This window comes from Ornithorhynchus anatinus, chromosome X5 (genome assembly GCF_004115215.2).
Source record: "Ornithorhynchus anatinus isolate Pmale09 chromosome X5, mOrnAna1.pri.v4, whole genome shotgun sequence".
In the NCBI taxonomy this organism is placed as follows: Eukaryota; Metazoa; Chordata; class Mammalia; order Monotremata; family Ornithorhynchidae; genus Ornithorhynchus; species Ornithorhynchus anatinus.
Genome location: NC_041753.1, coordinates 50,595,991 through 50,614,762, shown reverse-complemented (window position 1 = coordinate 50,614,762; position 18,772 = coordinate 50,595,991). Strand labels below are relative to the sequence as shown.

At 43.0% G+C, this 18,772-nt stretch overlaps 1 long non-coding RNA gene across 1 annotated transcript in view; it reads left to right on the top strand.

Moving 5' to 3' along the window:
- The window catches only part of LOC114808244, a 30,043-nt gene extending 14,699 nt beyond the window's left edge, over positions 1 to 15,344 (top strand). Inside the window, exon 3 of the long non-coding RNA XR_003756088.2 lies at positions 15,004 to 15,344. This is a non-coding gene — a long non-coding RNA (uncharacterized LOC114808244). The remainder of the gene's footprint in view (positions 1 to 15,003) is intronic.
- The last annotated feature ends 3,428 nt before the right edge of the window (positions 15,345 to 18,772 follow it).

Sequence of the window (18,772 nt, the reverse complement as noted above, 5' to 3'; positions counted from 1 at the left end):
ATTGAATCAATGGTATTTGAGTGCTTACTGTGCGCAAAGCACTGTACTAAGCTCTTGGGAGAGTACAATAGAACAATAAACAGATACCTTCCCTGCCTGCAACAAGCTTACAGTCCAGAGGGATGAGAATTTTCAATTTTGAATGAAGAACCAGCAAAAGAAATGTTTCAAGTTGGGCTATGTGTCTTTACTAAGCCTGGGAAGGGAAGTTTGGAAGAGACAGGTGTGATGTGTATATAGGCAGGTAAAACAGCAGGAGTTAGTAGAAAGAGTATAGGTTCTTATCCTGGCTCCACTTGCCTGCTGTGTGACCATGGACAAGTCACTTAACTTCTCCATGCCTCAGTCACCTCATCTGTTAAAATAGTGACTAAATCCCTCACCCTCAGATTTAGATTGTGAGCCCCAGATGGGTCAGGGATGGTTTCCAATCTGATTACCTTGTATCATAATAATAATAATGTTGGTATAATAATATTATTATCTATTGATATTATTATACCAATGTAATTATACCAACATTATTATCTATCCCAGCACCTAGAACAGTGCTTGACAGATAGTAAGTGCTTTCATTATTATTATGAGGCAGCTTCTTGAGCCACTCAGAAGGTATGCAGGAGACCCTAATAATAACGTGGTCAAATGATCAGGCCTGTATGATCAGAGCTCAACAATTTCAGCTGATGCTCCAGCAGTTTGACTTATGACAACAATCATTGTTTCACCATCCCCTTTTGATATGAAGGAAAACTAACCAGACCGGTTTGCACAATTAAGAAACACTGGAGTTCAAGATACTATTGTAGACATGTTGGTTTTAGTTTCCTGTAGACTCAGCCACTGTATCTGTAATCTAGAAACTTGAGGATAAGGATCATTACAGGAAAATATTTGAAAAGTGAGTAGTATGGAGCCATGGGCAAAATGGAGGTTAGGAAGTGCCATTTGGCGATAGTGAAAGTGATGACACTGGCTTAGTGGTAATGGGCAGGAAATGTGTCTGTTGTTATACTGAGTAGTAGTAGTATTTATTGGGCTCCCACTTGGAGTGGTGCACTGTACTAGGTGTCTAAAATGGACAGATTAACCACATAAGGCATTCCCTCCTCACAAGGAGTTTGCCTTATAAAGGGGTAAGACAAATATTGTGACTAGAGTGGTAAAAATAAATAGCTTGAGCAGACATGAGACATGAGAGCAAAGGTGGGTGTAAAACCATTCATAAAAATGATAGTTGGATGAAGGGCTTTGGGGAATTAAACAGGGGTGGCTTGTTGGAAGGATTTTAGGAGGGCTTTGTGTTAGGGGAATGGGGGGGAGAGCTGTGGTCTGCCAGGTGGAGGGAAGGAGTTCCAAGTTGGATGAGCAAGGGGATGGGGGTGGAAGAACTGAGAGCAAGGTAGGGTACTGTGGCTAGAGGAGCAAAATTGGCTTCTCATGTTTCATTGTCCAACTCACACCTGTAACACAGTGCCAGCTCCAGCAGTCTCCCCAGCCTTCCCAAGGATTTCTTTCCAGAAAAATATGTATTTTTGAACCTCATCCAAATAAGGCACAACAAAAAGGGCAGCCTAAACCAAACACCTGTGGGGATGTGAGGAATACTCACAGAATACTCACCACAGAAAAAGGGAGCTATGCAGGTTCTGCTATCAATTAGCAGCCCATTCAGGGAATTCTGAGTTTGGCACACTTGCCTGAGTGACAGTCTCCACTTTTTTCTCTCTCCTCTCCAACCCCCCCTTCTCTCCCCCGCCTCCACTCCTTCTCCCCTATATCCTGTCCTCTAGCCTTATTGTGTCTGCCAGATTGGGAGTGCTGAGCAAACAAAAAGTCCTCTCAAACTGATAGTGGGTCAGAAATCTCAGCTTAGAAGAATTGTTCCATTGAGAAGAGTGCTTGCCTTCAGTTGACTGCGTAGTGGGAGGGGGATGGTCATAAGCAAAAAACCAGTGTGAGCATGCTTTCTCAGGACAGCATTATTATGAAAATTGCTTCTCTTCCCTGCCTGGCTCCTCTTGAATAGCATAATATTAGGAACAATGTGAACATATTATTAGCAGAGCCCATGGACAGTAGTGCCAATTTGTCAATCTTGCCAATCAGGACTCACTAAAAGAAAGGGCTTTCAGCCAATTTAACTCCAACAAAAATGAAACCATGAAAAAATTCAAAATTGTAATTTTTTGTATTAAGCACTTCTAGTGGTCACTGATATTTCTTCTAACCAATGATTATGGCATTTATTAAGTGCTGACTCTGTGCCAAGCACTGGGCTAACTACTGAAGTAGATATAAGATAACCAGGTTGGACAAAGTCCTTGTCCACACAGGCTCACAGTCTAAGAGGGATGGAGAACAGGTATTTTGCCATTTTACCAGGTGAGGAAACTGAAGCACAGAGAGGTTTAGTGATATGGCCAAGGTCACACATCATGGTGGGGGCAGGACTTTTTCTTTTTTTTTTTTTAAAAAAATGATGCTTGTTAGGCACTTAATGTGTGCCATGTACTATACTAAGTACTAGGATAGATACAAGATAAATAGGTTGGACACAGTCCCTGTCCCACACAGACATAACATTCTAACTAGGAGGGAGTTGGATTTAATTCCCATTTTACAGATGAGGAAACCGAGGCACAGAGAAGTTAAGTGACTTGTCCAAAGTCAAAGAGCAGGCAAATGGTAGAGATGGGATTAGAATCCAGGCCCTTTCACTCTCAGGTCCATGGTCTTTCCACTAGGCTACACTACCTCTTTCAGACTTGCCCATGGGTCAGGACTGCTATTTGAACAATTTAGTTCAAAAGTAGTGCAGCTCCCCACATCACTTTGAAACATCCAGGGTAAATGAGGCCAAAATTTAATGTTTGTACTGAATCATCCTGTTAACTGATGAGCTTAGAACTGGTCTTTCTCAAATATTTCTGCTTCTTCCTGAAATTCTCCATTTTGTGATAATAAAATACATTTGACACAAACATCTCAATGGATAACTCCAGTTGGTTTATCACATTTCCCAGAAGAGTGCAGGGCATTATGAATTGCAGCATTTCTCTCTAAGGGAAGAGGAAATGTCTTGATTCCACGGGGGTAGTTAAGGGCAAAAGGCTGCTGGATGTTGTTCGTTCTCATCACCCCCGCCCCCCCCCCCCTTACCTTTTTCTGGAGTTTGAGTGAAAATTCAGCCACCACCTCATCATCAAGTAAAGGACTATGATCACCTCATTGGTAGAGATCCCTGGGGCTGCTGGGAAGCAGGGGCATAGGGCGGGAAATTGGAATTTACCCTCTGAGACGTATAGCTTTGCCATCTTGGCGGGGATGATGCGTTGAAGTCCATCTGTAGTCAACGGGGAGCCGCTGGGGGAGCCTGCCAGGAATTCATGAGGCTTTGCATAGTTCATCTGTTGTTTGGTGGTTGTTGAATGGCAATGAGGACTGATTCTCAGCTTAGGAGAGAGAGAGGCCACGAGAGACCAAGAGATGGCTGGCCCACCCAGAGCTAATCTGATGCCCTTTGCTAGTGGTTCTGGGTAGGTCTTTTCTTGACCCTGCGGAAGTGAGGTGGGGATGAGAAATGGGGGCAAGAGGATGAGCCAAGTTAAATTTCATAGTTGTCCAAGAATGTACTTCACTCTCTCCCTCTCATTCCTTGTGAAATCCCTTTTGTGATCTAGGGCTCCTTGGAGCACAACTGTTTTCCCTTCCTAGAGCAGAGGGAAGGGTACCAGAGGAACTCTATGGCTTCATGCCCATCTAGCTGCAGTTTGGCTCTGCCCCAGACCAATCAGCAGACAAATAACTTTCCTTCATATATGCCAACCATCTTTATTGAAAAATCGAACCATCTTGTTCTGATTTTAAATTTTAAACAGGCAAATTCATTTTATTAGCCAAACGACTCCAGGGAAGAAAGGGCTTTTTACCTTGGTTGCCATGACATCATCTCATCTATCACCTTTTTGAAATCCCAGATTTGGAGCCAGCCTTCCCCAGGCCCCACGATGGGCTGTAGGGGGGTGGTGGTGGGGAAGCCAGAAAGTGAACTTATTGTTGGAAATTTAGTGACATGACACCACGGAATCAGAGGGGAGAGCTGGAGCCCAAGCAGCTGCTCCCGGTTTATGAGTCTGATCTCAGGAGGCAGCCTATTCTGTAGTGAATTGCACATGGCAACAGATGCCTACTGTAACAGAAGTTTTGCTAGTTATTATGAAGGGGATGAGGTTTGAAATTGTGTTGTGAGCCAGTGCCTTAGATAATGATTGCTTGTCTATTCCCTTAAAGACCTAGGAAACTTGGAAGCAAATAATCTAGGTGGGGATTAGCGAATTGACTTCATTAACTCACTCCAAATGCTCTTGCTTTTTCAAGGGAGATGTTTATCAGTCTGGTGTGCAAGTCGCTGGTCCAAATTGGGTCTCATATCAAAAACGATAAAATATGGTTACTCCTAAGGGATAGGCTCCGAGCCTTACTTTAACAGGGTCTGGAAAGCGGTGTTTCATTTCACCGATTCTTTAAATTTGGGTTGGTTTTTGCATTGGAATTTTCTTAAGGAATTAGTGATGGAATCATTTGTAATTCTATCTTGTGGTCCTCAGTGGCCTTTGGAACAGCACTGTCATCAGACATAATACCCTTTCGAGAGAAAAAGCATGACCTAGTGAATAGAGCATGGGCCTGGGAGTCAGAAGGATCTGGGTTCTAATTCCACCTTGTCACTTGTCTACTGTGTGACCTTGGGCAAGTAACTTGACTTCTCTGTGCCTGTAATCTGTAAAATGGAGATTGACAGTAAGCCCTATGCATGACAGGGACTGTGCCCAAACCGATTGACTTGTATTTATCTCAGTGTTTATTAAAGTGCCTAGCACATAGTAGCACTTAACAAATATCATTAAAAAGTGTTCCATCCAAAGAAATGGGCTGGCAATTTCTCCCTGGTATGGATTTCTCAAAAATCATAGGGGTTCCACATTTCCCCAGTTGTTCTTGTACAGATCAGGGGATTTTTCTTCAGAACCCCTCCAGAGCTCTTTTTGAATGCAGTGCTTGGGAAAACAGGCTTGGTAGTGAATGATTAAGACCTAGTGATGTCTTTGTGGGCCCACACACCCTTGTGGAGGGAGGTGAGGAGATGGGAGAGAGTGTCAAGAATGTCACAATTTGACCCATCCGAAGAGTATTTATTGCTTTGGTCCATCCTGCTTCATGTGGTTCAGGTGTATTTGCTATCCACAAGGGTTTACCTTGCTTCTAGTCCATGTGTACAAGGTGATGCTCCAAATCTGTGAGGAGATTCGATCAATCAATCAATGCTATACATTGAGAGCTTACTGTGTGGAGAGTACTGAGGGCTTGAGAGAGTAGAACCCAAAGTTGGTAGACTTGTTTCCTGCCCACAACAAGCTAGCATTCTAGCTAGACATTTAAAATAAATTACAGATATGTACATAAGTGCTGTGGGACTGAGGTTGGGGTGAACAGCAAGTGCTTTAAAGAGGTACAAGGGTGACACGGAAGGGAGAGGGAGTAGGTGTGAAATGAGGGTTTAGTTGAAGACCTCTTGGAAGAGAGATGGTTGTGATAAAGCTTTGAAGGTGGGGAGAGCCATGATCTGTTCTGTGTGTAAGGGGGGGGCGAGGGGGAGGCGGGAGGTCCAGACTACGGGATGACATGGGCAAAGGGTCCGCAAGATGGATTGAAATAAGGTACAGAGAGTAGGTTGGTGTTAAAGAAGCCAAATGCGTGTTTGATGTGGAGGTGGATGGGCAACCACTGGAGGTTTTTGAGAAGTGGGGAGATATGGACTGAATTTTTTTTTAGAAAAAAATAATCCAGACAGCAGAGTGAAGTATTGATTGAAGTGGAGAGAGACAGGAGACAGGGAGATCAGGGAGGCTGATGTAGTAATCAGTGTCGTAGTAGTTTGGGTGAAGAGGAAAGGGCAAATTTTAGCAATGCTGTGAAGGTAGAGCCAGCAGGATTTGGTGACTTGGGGTACGTAGGTTGAATGAGAGAGATGAGTTGAAGATAATGCCAAGGTTTCAGGCTTGTGAGACAGGAAGGATAGTGGTGTTGTCTAAAGTGATGGGAAAGATGGGGGAGAACCAGGTTTGGATGGAAAGATGAATAATTCTGTTTTGGACATATTAAGTTTAAGGTGTCTGTGGGGCATCCAAGAAGAGAGATCCTGAAGGCAGGAGGAAATATGAGACTGTAGAAAAGGAGAGATGTCAGGGCCAGAGAGGTAGATTAGGGAACCATCTGTATAGAGATGGTAACTTGAAACTGTGGGAGTGAATGAGTTCTCCGAGGCAATGGGTACAGATGGAGAATAGATGGGAACACAGAACTAAGCCTGGAGGGACTCCCACAGAGGGTAGGAATCAGTGGAGGAATCAATGAAAGAGACTGAGAAGGAGCAGCCAGAGAGGAAGACTAGGAAAAGGGCAGTCCACAGTGTTTAGGGCAGTTGAAAAGTCAAGGAGGATTAGGCTACAGTAGAGGCTGTTGAATTTGGCAAGAAGGTCACTGGTGACCTCAGAGAGGGTTGTTTATTATTGTGAGGACACTCACTGATAATGCCTTGAATCTGTGTAGTGTTTTTGACATTCTTTATTGTATTTTAATAATGGTATTTTTTTAAGCTCAATGTCCCAAGCACCATACTAAGTTGTGAGGTAGATGAGTAGCAGCAGGGGGTAGTGGCTAGAGCAAGGGCCTGGGAGTCAGAAGGTTCTAATCTTGCCTCTGTCACTTGTCTGCTGTGTGATCTTGGCAAGCCACTTAACTTCCCTGAGCCTCAGTTACCTCATCTGTAAAATGGGGATCAAGACTGTGAGCCCCACTTGGGACAGGGACCGTGTCCAATCAGATTTGCTTGTATCCACCACAGCGCTTAATACAGTGCCTGACACATAGTCTGTGCTTAACAAGTATCACAATCATTATTATTATTATTATTACAATATAATCAGATAGAACTTCACCTCTGCCCCATACAAGTCTCACAGTCTAAATGGGTGGGAGAACAAGTATTTTATCCCCATTTTCCTGATGGGGAAACTGATGCACAGAGCAGTTAAATGATTTGTCTGTCACAGCAGGCAAGTGAATGAGCCAGGACAGAGGTTCGGGGGAGCTGATTTGATTATCTTCACTTTTCAGATGTGAAGAAGGTGAGGCAAACAAGCCACTGGCTGAGCTGGAAGTAGAATCCTAACACTGGCCTCTTCCCATTAGACTGCACTGCCTCTCATTCCCAAGTTGCTGACACTGTTGGGCTCCTGTAGCTCCATAGTTAGCCTCCTTTACTGCAGCAGCAAATGAAGTGGGAAATAAGAGGCAGTAGAGGGAACAAGCAATGATGGGCAGAGCAGGGCTCAACACTTTTTCGTATCTGATTGTCCGTGGCTCCAGTGGTTTCTGGAGAGGGTCACCATCTGGCACTTTGGCCTCAGCGACTTGACTCTGTGGCATGGCCCATGATCCCAAAGCTTCCAAGATGTGTTAAGATCAGAAAATGGTCTCCTGGGTAAGTTCCAAAGGGATCAGTGCTTAGCAGAGTGCACAATAAGCACATGATAAATACTATTATGCCTATTACTACATCCACTAAGGGCAGTTGTGTTACTTTGTACTTCTAAGAGTGCCCCACACAGAGGAGGATGTATGCACCCAGGAAGTCAGATAAGAACCAGCTCTGGGGTGCAAACAAGCATTCCAGCTAAAAAATGGAGAGGAGACGTACTGGTAGTTTTTAAAGAAGGGAGGGGAAGATAAGCTTATACTTTCTGGACACGGATGGATTTTTTTTTTCAGCAGCCTATAAAACTTACCACCACTCTAAACTGTTTTTATTGTCTTTGATTCTGAAGTGGCAGAGCCCCGAATTATGCCTATAAAAATTAGTTACCATGTTCTTGATATACTGAAGTTTTATAGCAATGTAAATCTGAATCAAAGTAGTGCAATTTGTGTAAAATCTACTGCTCCGGAAGGGCTAAAGTTGCCATTTTGGTGCAGAAATTGCAGTTTGCAATGATAGACTGTGCCTGGCAGCTTTTATCCTTCGTTTCTTGTATCTGCCATCCTGTCCACTTCCTCGCTGCTTTCTTTAAGGCAAACTGTAATCGTCCAAGAGCATATTAAGCTTGCAAACTCTCCCTCTTGCTCCCTCTTGTCTTGAGGACTAGGCCAGCCTCAGGCATTCACCCGAACCTCAGATCTCATGAATTAATGCTGTTGTGTAAGCTTCCTCTTTCTTTTCTGTGGAGGCATTTTGAAGGCGTATAGCACCCAGGGCAGATTACCTGTCAAAACACTTGTTCCCCAATCAAACTCTGGTTCAGCACTCCAAGGTGGTGGACTATCATGATCTTTGACCATCAGATAACTGCCCAAGCTCCATTCAGAGAGCTATATGCCCAGACTCTGACTAGAATCATCTATCAGGCTTCCCCCATCCCAGCCCTACAGGATTTAGGTACATATCTGTAATTTATTTGTATTGATGTCTATTTTCCCCCTTCTAGACTGTAAGCGCACTGCATGCAGGGAATGTGTCTGCTTATTGTTGTATTTTCCCAAGCACTTACTATAGTGCTCTGCACACAGTAAGTGCTCAACAAATAGGAATGAATGAAAGATACCTCTCCACTGCTGTTCCAGGCCACAGGGAGGGGCTTCTGGTGACAGTAACTCAAAATCCTGCAACATAGGCTTTGGGTCCCATTCTTTAGGACTTTCACTTGAGGAGGAAGATTGCAGATAAGACAGTGGTGGAACTTGGTTAACTGGCTGCTATTGTTTCACTCTTCTGGAGTGAGTGCAGACTAACTCATGCGCTGTCAGGTACCTCCCTGCCTCCTGTCTCTCCCCACTCTAGCCCATACTTCACTCTGATGCTCGGATCATTTTTCTACAAAAATGTTCAGGCCATGTTTCCCCACTTCTCAAGAACCTCCAGTGGTTGCCCATCCACCTCCGCGTCAGCCATAAACTCCTTACTATCGGCTCACCTTGGTCCCTCTTAATTTATCTTGCTACTCTCCTACCACAACCTAGCCCGCACGCTGTGTTCCTCTAATGCCAACCTTCTCACTTTTTCTCAATCTTGTCTATCTCGCTGCTGACCTTTCACCTTCCTCCTGCCTCTAGCCTGGAACATCCTTCATCTTTATATCCGACAGACAAGTACTCTCAAAGCCTTAGTGAAGACATCTCCTCCAAGAGGCCTTCCCTGACTAATCCCTTGTTTTCTTTTCTTCCACTGCCTTCTTCATCACCCTGACTTTCTCCCTTCATTCTTCCCCTCCCCCTTCCTGCCCCACAACACTTATGTACATATCTAATTTATTTATATTAATACCTGTATCCCCCTCTAGACTATAAGCTCATTATGGATAGGGAATATGTCTGTTATATTGTACTCTCCCAAGAGCTTAGAACAGTGCTCTGCACACAGTAAATGCTCAATGAATATAATTAATTGCCAGCCTCAGCCTCTTGTCTTGATTTGATCTGCTGTGACTTCAGGGCAGGACTCAGAGGCAGGTGGAGAGTGAAACTGGGTGGGGAGGGACAGGTGAAATAGTTCTCTCCTGAAGCAGTTTAATCTCCTTCAAGAAAAGAGGAAAGCATTAACAAAATATGACTTCCCCTCAGTCTTCAAGATTTTCTGTTCTCCCATAAACTTTGGCTACTGTGGAAACTAACAAAATTCTAAGCCATATAATTCTGAGCAAGTAAGATTAAAAGACATATTAGATCACTTATCTCATGCGGAAGGATATCTGCCTTTTGATTTTTCCCCTGTCTTAAAAGGGATGGAGATTCCAATACAAAGAATCGGGCAGACAGAGGTGTTAGGAGCTAGAATATAGTGGTGATTTCTGGCTGTTAATAATGACATTCATTCATTGGTATTTGAGTGCTTACTGTGTGCAGAGAACTCTACTAAGCACTTAGGAGAGTACAATATAACAATGAACAGACACATTCCCTGCCCACAGCGAGTTTACCATTTTTGCCCTGGGCAAGCCCCGGAACTGAACTTGTCGTGTCTTATGCTGTCAAGTCGTCTCTAACCCATAGCTATGCCATGGACACATCTCTCCCAGAATGCCCCACCTCCATCTGCAATTGTTCTGGTAGTGTATCCATAGAGTTTTCTTGGTAAAAATATGGAAGTGATTTACCACTGCCTCCTTCCATGTAGTAAATTCAAGTTTCCACCCTCGATTCTCTCCTATGCCACTGCTGCCCAGCACAGGTGGAACTGAACTTACCCATGAAAATATGGCAAGGGCGAAGTTGATCAATGCAACAAAGCAGTACCAATGGGAATGTAGTAAGAAGAAAATAAATGGGCATTTCCCATCTTTCCTTTAATAAAAAGGAGAGAGGAAACAATGAGGACTGCTGACTTCCAGCCCCAGGCCAAATTTATCAGTTGGGTGGACTCCTAAGCCATTAACCCTAACCAAGGGTCATGATCCAACACCTAGGGATGATATTGACAGAAACCCAACTGAGCCCCCTCAACCTAATGCTCTCTCTTCAATGCTGATTTGCAACAAAAAGTTCTAGCAGCAAATCCCCCTATCGTTAGCTGGCTAACGAGCCAGTTATCATTAGAACCATTAAGAAACATGTGGATTCTGCAATTTATTTTCAAACTGATGTTTGTTTTGCCCTATGCAGATTTGGCCAATGAGTTCGATCATTTCTGGGCAGAGGCTCACGTACTGGGAGTCAGTCCCGCACTTTTGGAAACTACATTAACTCTTGCAAGTCATTAGGGTACCATTGAGTACATAAGTGACTGCTTCAATACCCTAACGCATTGCAGTTCAATCAGTAGTCCTAATGCCCTGAATGGAACTTTTGGATACACCAGCTAGGACATGGCCCAAAGACTTTTCAACTTTTCTAAGGCAAATGGGGCTATCTGCTTATGTGTTTGCTTTTGAGAACCTGGGTCTCTTCTGTAAAGAGGTTGTTTACTGCTAACATTTGTTAAGTCCCTACAAACAGTTGTTTTAGTTCTCATTCTCACTCTATCAACTGCTCTTCTTTCCCTACAGAAATAAAGGACAGGGAAAAGAACAAGGGCTAGTGCTAGTCTCAGAAAAATAGTTGGAAAGTGATGGCACAGTGGTGTGTTCATAAGAACTAAGGAAGGCAGCAAAAGTTGATTCAGTTTACCTGCAGCCCATGAGCTGGGAGGAATTGGCTCATGATGTATGTTTTTTTAAAGTGCCAGAATGTTCCTTCTGGGGGAGAGTTGAAGTGTTTATTGTTGAGTCTCACCTGGTCATCCTTAAATCACTACCATTTGTAATGTGCAGAAGAACAAGCTGCTAATCTGAAATGTTCAATAATTCCTAGCTGAGTTACAATATGGAAAGAAGCAATAAGGTTCTCTGAATTATACACACAAGGCAGTCACACAGAATGCCTCTGCCACTGGCTTTTCTTCTGGTATTGGACTAGTTCATAGAATCCCTTTGCAAGAGGGAACCATGATCAAGCAATCAATCGATGGTATTTATTGAGCACTTACTGTGTGCAGAGCACACTGTATTAAGTGCTTGGGATAGTACAATACACTAGAGTTGGTAGACACAATTCCTGCCCGCAAGGAGTTTATGATCTGGGGGACCTTGAGTGATTATATAACCCAACAGAGGCAAGTTGAAACCACCCAGGATGGTTAAGGATTGGCTACCCTTTTAGTAAAGTTGCTTGCCCTCGGATGTTTTCTTTCTGCTCCCAGGAAGCTGAGAGGCTGATGGTTTGATATGTTCATGTCTCTTCCTAAACATCAGTATCAGTTGACCAGTCTGTAATTACAGAACCATCCTTCAATCACTTTTATAGAGCATATCTGCCTTTTTCCAGCCTTCAGGATTTCTCTGATCCTTCATGGATTCTCCAAAATAATGGCTAGCAGCACTGAAGTAGCATCTACCTATCCCTTAGGTACCGTAGGGTGCATGTCACCAGACCCTGCTGCTGTCTTTTTTTTTTTTCCAGATGATCTTTATTTTTTTTCTTTATTCTAGGTTACCCTGATCAGTTATTTGCAGATCCTTCTTATAAAAGCAGAAGTGGGGGGAAAAAACAAACCAACATACATCTGCTTTTTACTAGTTCTCAGCTTCCCCTTCCTATCAGGACAGCATTTTCCTCAGTTCCTGATAAATGAAGAATATTCCGGTTACCTTAACATCTCAAGTCGCTTCTGCTCCTTTGCAGCTTTAAGTCGTCTAATCTGGCCCCAATAAAATTGTGCCATTTCTTTATATTCCCCCTACAGTGACCTGTTCTAATTTCCACTTCAGGTCTCCATGGAGTCCTGGATTTAGTCAGCTTGAAATCTTGTCTTCCTTCTGCACTAGTGTTGTTTGTACCCCTGCCTGCTGAACTGTCTTTGTGAGACCAGTCACTTTGTTGGACTCCTTTGCCTCTTTGGTTTCCTTCCATCCTGTCTACTAGAGCCCTAAACCTGTTGAAATGTTTCCCAAGGTTCACTTTCTATATCTTCACTTCTCTTCTCTCATGGTGTGATCATTTTCACATAAATTTCCATCCATTTTTAGGTCATGTAATTTGTCCCTGTCAATAAGATCTCTTCCTTAGTTGATCCTTATACTTTTCTCATTTCTAAAAAGAGAACACTGTAGTGAATACTTGGGAGAGAATTCCCAAAGCAGAAGACACAATAATAATGGTATGTGTATGTGGTCTAAATTTTAGAATTCTGGGATTTTCTGGTTAATCATATTTGAGCTCTTACTGTGTGCAGAGCACTGTACTAAGCACTTGGGAGAGTACAATATAACAGAGTTGGTAGACATTCCTTGCCCACAACAGGTCAGAGGCAAACATTAAATAAATTACAGATTATGGACATTAGTGCTGTGGGGTTGAGGGAAGGGTAAATAAAGGGTGAAAAATCCAAGTACAAGGGGTGACACAGAAAGGAGTGGGAGAAGAGGAAATGAGAGCTTAGTCAGGGAAGACCTCTTGGAGGAGATGTACTTTTAATAAGGTTTTGAAGATGGAGAGAGTGATTGCTGGATATGAAGAGGGAGGGCATTCCAGATGAGAGGCAGGATGTGGGCTAGAAGTCGGCGGCGAGATTAAGGCAAGATTGAGGTACAGTGAGTAGGTTGCTAGTGGAATGAGGATTGGAAAGTAGGAGCAACTAAGGGAAAGAGGCATCGAGTCACTGCTATGGTATGTCATCTTTGGTCTTAAAATTGTAGCTGCTTCTGTGTTTAATAATAATTGTGGTATGTATTAAGTGCTTATTATGTGACAAGCACTGGGGTAGAACAAGATAATCAGATGAGATTCAGTCCCTGTTCCACGTGGGGTTCACAGTTTAAGTAGGAGGGAGAAAAGGTACTGATTCCCCATTTTAAAGATGAGGAAACTGAGGTTTGGGGAAGGGTAGTGACTTTCCCGAGATCACACAGAAGGCAATTGTCAGAGGGGATTAGAACCCAGATCTTCTGACTCCCAGGCCCGTGCTCTATCCACTAGTCCATGCTGCTTCATGGTTCCTGCCATCGATGGGCTTTCAACCTGAAGGAGGAGGCAGACCAGACAGTTGATATTATTTACAAACAGCAGGAGCTGGTGGATGAGCAAGGATACAAGAGATAGCAGCACTAATCTCTCAGGAGGAGATAGCCGAATAAATGTTACATGTAATATAAAAGTGCTGAGGGTGGGTATAATACATAAGTGCAAAAGGTGGCTGTTGGCTTGGCATGACTTGTGTTGGGAATTAGTCTTTCTAATTGTGAAGCAGGCTGCACTACGAGGTGGCATGGCATAGTGCTTGGAAGTCAGAAGGTCATGGATTCTAATCCCGGCTCGGCCACTTCATTCATTCCATTGTATTTATTGAGCGCTTACTGTGTGCAAAGCACTGTAGTAGGTGCTTGGAAAGTACAATTCGGCAACAGGTAGAGACAATCCCTCCCCAACAACGGGCTCACAGTCACTTCTCTGTTGTGTGACCTTGGGCAAAGCACTTCACTTCTCTGGGCCTCAGTTACCTCATTTGTAAAATGGGGATTGAGACTGTGAGCCCCCACGTGGGGCAGGGATTGGGCCCAACCTGATTTGTTTGTATCCACCCCAGCGCTTATTACAGTGCCTAGCACATAGTAAGGGCTTAACAAATACTACAATCATTATTAAATGTCCCCATGGGAGCCTTTTCTGATCACTAGGAGGAGATCACCATCTGAGCTCTCTCCTCTTGTACCTTGGATCCCAGAGCCCTGATAGGCTCCAGATGAGACCTAGTAATATCCTTCACACCCTCCTGCATTAGAAACATTGGGTAGGGACTTAGCCCTGATGAATCTGTCTCAGAGGTTATTGTGAGGAGTCTGGAAAATTTCAATGTCGCTCATAATCAGCGATGATGAAAGGAAAGGCAAAGAGCAAAGGAAAAAAGGAGAGTTAAGGAAGGGCAGTTGATTGAATTATAATTTACATTTAAAATCAGCCCAGTGGAGGCCACTGTTATTATGGAGGTGTTCATCAATTAAGCTCTCTCTTCCTTCTTAGAAGCAAAAATTGATTTGTGAGAGTAATGGCTCTTGCTAAAGGAAAGCATTTCATTAAAAAAAAAGACTACATCCTCTACTTTGGGATATTGTAAAAGAATCTTAGAGTAGAATTTGCCAACTTGATTTTGTGGGTTTATCTGGGATTTACTTTGCTTTCCATACACTTGGCCGACTTCCATTATAGATACAATTTCTCTGATCATGGTTTGGCACTGATTATTATGGGTTGTTTTTTTTTTTTTTTTACATGCCCCGTTGAAAGAATTCTCTTCAGAAGTCACATCCATCATGATATTTTATCAGATCAAAATCCACATTTTTTAGCTCCATATAGACAAAAAAGAAACATTCATCTCTTCCTCTATCGTCACCACACATTTGTCATGAATTCCAGGAGACTTGCTTCCCAGGAAGAATGAGTAAAAGAAAAGCTCATGAGGGGAAACTGGAGAAAGGAAAATAAAAAGGAAGTAGAGTCAATGAGAAGAGCAAAGGAAGAAATGACAAGGAAGACTTTGGCATGGTGAGTTTGGACTGTGAGCTGTTTTGTCCTGCCATAGCAACAAGGATTCTAATTTGTGCTTCACTGCTGCATGTATTGGACAACCAGTGGATTAGACCTCACAGGATTCATTTTATTTTTGCCATTGGATAGCATTTCACTAGCTCTTTCATCTGTCATTTTTTCCTCTCTATTTTGCAGTATCCTCAATTTAAAACAACAAAAATTTTATAAGTGGTTTTGAGATTCTTATCCCTGCCCTGAGCATTCCTTATACAAAACTGTTGTTAGGGAATCAGTCAGTCATTTTTATTTTTGACTGAAAAAGGAAAGAGTCATTTAGAGTAGAATCTGCTAAAGAGTGTGAGTGGTAGCAAAGCCTCACATCCAAGCTAGCATCTCCTTTCCATGAAAGACGATTCTGCCATCTTTTGGATCTGATTTTGCAGTAGCTCTTGGCCCCAAAAGAATCTTTGAGCTTTGTGGAGACTGGGAGTCCTTTGTAGGACACGAACCATTTCTCATCTGTTGCACTGCTGATCTTGCCCATCCTGTACCTCCTTTTGGGAACCAAGCCAGTTGAAAGTAACCAGGTCATCTGCTTCTATTGGCTAGGAGCATCAGCACTGCTTGTACCCCCAGGGTTCTTATGCCAACATTACCCCCCCGGGGTGGGTGGGCATGTAGAGCTGGGGAAGTAAACAGTCAGTTGCCTTCAAGTGGCTTGCAGCAGGGACAAGTGAAAGGCTCCCGACCCTCTCATGATGGTCATCCCTGGACATGATCCAGATGCCACCAGAACCAGACTTTTTTGAAGGTAGCTGGCTGGCATGTGCAAAACCAGAAGAGATGTGCTAGTGCTGGAGCTGACATGCTGAATCCCCACTGTGCTCCCACCTCCTGTTCCCTCTGATGTTGGGCATATGTGGCAGCCATCTTAGAAATGTATCATTTATTTATAATTATGGTATTTTGATAAGTGCTTACCAAACACTGTAATGAGCGCTGGGGTAGATATAAGATAATCAAATTGGACTTAATTCCTGCCCCACAAGAGGCTCCCAGTCTAAGTAGAAGGGAGAACAGGTCCCACATTACAGATGAAGAAATTGAGGCACAGAGAAGTTGAGACTTGCCCAAGGTCACAGAGAGAGCAAGTGGTGGAATGGGGAATAGAATTCAGGTCCTCTGGTTTCCAGGCTCATGCTCTTTCCACTAGGCCATGCTGCTTTCCAATCATTTCTCCAGTGAGTTTTTTCGCTTTCCCTTCCCTTCCCCGACATCTCCCTCACTGCCCCTGAAATCAAATGTATAGTATAGTGCCCAATAAGTAGAGTAAGTGCTCAATAAATATGATTGAATGAAAATGAAAAGTCTCTGCAAAAGATTTTTTATGTTTTTAAACACCAAGGGATCACCAATTTCCGTCCCTTCAGTTCCTCTCCTATTCCCCCCCCACCCCCAGCCCAGTAGAAATGATGTCACTGAATATTTGAAAGGATCCTGACTTTGGAAGTGGAGTATATTGCAGAAAATGTAGAAATATAGCACAAAGATGAAAAATTCAAAACCAATCTTTGTTAGAGGCCTAGACTTGCAGTAGCCAGCCTATCATATTCTGCATCAGGGAAGAAGAATCAAACCTCTCCACCTTACATTATGATATCCTAACCATTCTTCTAGACTCTAAGCTCACTGTGGGCAGGGAATGTATCTACCAACTCTGTTTCATTTTACTCTCCCAAGCCCTTAATACAGTACTCTGCATAGTTAGCCTTCAATAAAAATGATTCCCTTCTCATTATGACTTGGTTTAATTCATGTGAGAAACTGGAAGGGAATTATCAGAAGATAGTCTTTCTGTGGATTCTGATTGTCTTTCATAACATTCCTATAAAAATGTTCATTAGGATGTTCCTGTCATATTCATATCAGCATCGAAAAGCAATTACATTACTTGACTGCTTTTAGACTTTCTATATATTACTTTTTTGTATATTGTATGAGCCACACATTGGCAAATGGCTCTTTGGCCCAGCAGTGACAGAAAACCAGGTCCCTCTTCCATCTTTATAGTTCTATGACTCCATGCCCCATAGCCATGATATGGTTTTTCTTAAGCCTACTGATGCCTCCCTGCTAAGTTACAAATCACTTCAAATCTACTGTCAAATGATCAGATGAAATCACAGTTCCAGTCCCATGATGTTTCCAAAAAATCAAATTCAGATAATTGAACATACAGATTGTTGAAAGATCACCAAGGCTCTGACCAAGGGTGGCACCCTGGACATTGGAAAGTCAGGGGCAATGGCTACCCATTCCTGGTTAGGATAAAAGCTGGAGCCAGAACTTCAGTAAGGTAAGGTTAATGATAATAATAGAGAGAGACATTGGTGGTATTTAAGTGCTTACTGTGTGCCAAACACTGTAATAAGCACTGGGATAGATATAAGATAATTAGGTCCCATACGGGGCTCACAGTCTAAGTAGGAGTGAGAACAGTTATTGAATCCCCATTGTGCAGATAAGGGAAGTGAGGCACAGAGAAGTTAAGTAATTTGCCTGAGGTCACACAGCAGGTAAGCAGTGGAAGGGGGATTGGAACTCAGGTTCTCTGACTCCCAGGCCCATAGAGAAGCAATGTGGCTCAGTGGAAAGAGCACGGGCTTAGGAGTCAGAGGTCATGGGTTCTAATCCCTGCTCCGCCACCTGTCAGCTGTGTGACTTTGGGCAAGTCACTTAACTTCTCAGTGCCTCAGTTACATCATCTATAAAATGGGGATTAAGACTGTGAGCCTCACGTGGGACAACCTGATTACCCTGTATCTACCCCAGCGCTTAGAATAGTGTTTGGCACATAGTGAGTGCTTAACAAATACCAACATTATTATTATAATTGTTATTATGATCTTCCATTAGGCCACACTGCTTCTTCCCTTAAATGTAAACCCTCACTCCTCCCAGTGACCCACAGATTTCCCTTCCCCAGCAGATGGCTAATCTTATCCCTTTTAGTCATCATATATCAGAGCTGAATTCGGGTTACAAATTGAAATTGGGAGAAGGAGAAAGGTTACTTTAATTTAGCTACCTGACTCTTGATCAATTGGCATTGAAATGTTATTAAGGTCCAAATTACTACCCTCTTTTTCTACCACTAACTGGTTTGAGTTATGATAACATTATTTGAGTTAGAGAAACTGAACTCTCCAGGTCATATCCTCCCAGCTATCTACTCAGCATTTATGCACTTTTACCACTTATAGCATGTTTATATGTATCTCCTATTTAAACACTTCTTTATCCACTTATACTTCCTTCCATTTTTTTTCCTTCAACCTGTAAATTATTTTGCGTTGGGCTCCCCTGTTAGCTTGTTAGACCAGCCTGGTGTACTGCTATTAAGAAAAAAATATTTCTTAGAGTCAAACCTTGGTAAACGATGGGAGACAAGGCAAAAGAGAAAAAAGCACTTGTAGCTGGGAAGACATCAAACAAGTAATAGGGTTTAGCCTTTTTATTCACTCAGTTGTATTTACTGAGCACTTACTGTGTGCAGAGCACTGTACTAAGCACTTGGAAGAGTATAATACAGCAATAAGCAGTAACAGTCCTTGCCCACAACCAGCAGGACTTTGGGGTACAACAGGTCCCTAAT